This window comes from Sceloporus undulatus, chromosome 5 (assembly GCF_019175285.1).
Source record: "Sceloporus undulatus isolate JIND9_A2432 ecotype Alabama chromosome 5, SceUnd_v1.1, whole genome shotgun sequence".
NCBI lineage: Eukaryota > Metazoa > Chordata > Lepidosauria > Squamata > Phrynosomatidae > Sceloporus > Sceloporus undulatus.
The window spans coordinates 24,173,602-24,175,680 of NC_056526.1; positions in this window are offsets into that span (position 1 = coordinate 24,173,602).

Sequence of the window (2,079 nt, forward strand, 5' to 3'; positions counted from 1 at the left end):
CTCTCTTGATAATTTCCATATTGCCTATAGTGCATAATGCTTGAAACTCTCTTGCAGCCCCAGCCATAAGAACCTCTTTTTAATCTGAAAATCCATCATGCCATTTAACTATGCCCATATTCTTTCATCATGCTTGCTGGCAAGCGCCATTCATTGGCCTTTTCTTTTGAGGGAGTGCTGTCCGTGGAGCTTAGCATAATCCCATTTAGCCCCTTTTTGTGAAGCCTTCCTTTGTTTTTATGTTTAAATGTTATTGTTGTCTTCTCTCTCTCTCTCTGCTCCTCCGCTCTCTCTCTCTCTCTTTTCCTCTTTCTTTTCTTGGCTGTCCATGCTGTTTGTGCTGCCGGTTCTGGCTGCTCATTTCGTTTCTGACAATAGCATCCATAAAGTGCCCTCTGCTGACCTGAGGAGAGTCTCAGCTCCCCTGATTACTTCACGGTGTAAGTACTTGCCTTTTCTTTCCCTACTTTTTAAAAACTCCCTGTTTCTTCACTGTCATCTCTCGATCTCTGTCTACTCTGCATGGATGTATTGAGTACTAACTTTCCACTGTACATGAAGTACTTGGATGCAAACTTAATTTGTCTGGTAATGCGTAACATGCACCTAGAAATGGGCTTTTTAATTGGGAAGGTGATGTGATGTTAGGGTTGCCCTTTCCTCCCACCCTAGCAGAACCTGGGTAGACAACAGTGTGATCTGGTTGGTTAAGGACCAGGTAAAATATCACCTGTCAGGTCTGTGAGAGACAAAAGTGAAACTTAAGACTGGCCTGAATTCAGAATACCATGGACTGTTCAGAGGTAGTGGCTTGTGGACCAGTTTGGCGGGGGGGGGGAGGATCTTCCCCAACCATTTTGGATGAGGCACTGGTGTCCCTCTTGATCAAGAAAGGTGTCCAGACACAGTTTTACTGTTTGTAGGCACAAAATGCTAGGAGGTATGTTTTGTGGTGTTTTGTGTTATTTTTATGTGTACATGACTCGCCATAAAAGACAGATCTCAATAAAAGAGTTCATGAAGAACCAGGCCCAGTAATGTCAGCACTTGGTGTGTACACCAAGAACAAGTTTTTCCTAAAATGGAAATGGAACTAAATCTAAATCTCATTTGATCTCAACCTCTGGAAAGAGACGTTTATATTCAGGAAGGAGTGTAGACTTCTTTTTAATTACATGGTTGAGGTTTCATGGCTATTCAAGGTCTGATGCTGAAGGCTTGGGAATGGGCTGCAGCCACATGGCAGAACACACATTTTGTATAGAGAGTGTTCCAGGTTCATGGCTTGGCATCTCTGAGGATGATTAGGAAAGACTCCCTGTCTGAAATGCTTGAGAGTACTCCAGCACAGTATCAACAATACTGAATCTATGAATTAACTCAGTATAAGACTGTGTTTCATGATCTCAGAGAAGCATTTTAGGTTTTTCCCTAAACTCTGTAAAATGTGTTAGTTTAGGTATAATGAATCATTCACACATCAGAAGGTTTGGGCTTCAACACTTACAGTCCCTTACCATTGTTCTTGCTGAAAACTGAAGCCCAAAACACATGAAAGGCCAAACTTTCTCCACCTCTGGTTTAGAGCTAATGAATGGCAGTACAGCCTCCTTTATGTTTTCCAATTATGCTTGTGCCCATCAAACAGAGGGACACTGTTTCCTTTCTTAAATGTACAGCAGAGCAGAACCCTGAGTTACTCTCTTACAACACCCCTGAATATGATCATCCTTGTAGGCAATGTACTTTTCTAAATTAAAATTACAGGAACAGTAAAGCAGAAAATTAAACCTAATTGAATAAGAATCCTGATGTCGTTGTCTCTGCTCAAGTGGTTGTAGATTAGTCATTGCATATACTGATGTAACCATTGCATGAAATTTTCAAACATATATTGATTCTGCCTGATCACTTTTTTTCTTTCTAAAAACAACTGCAACCAGGAGGAGGAAAGTTATTTTGATTATGGGTGCCTCTGCATTGTAGAAATAATGCACTTTGAAACCACTTTAAGTGCCATAGCTTTGTCCTATAGAATCCTAGGATTTGTAGTTTTACAATGTCTTTAGCCTTTTGTGC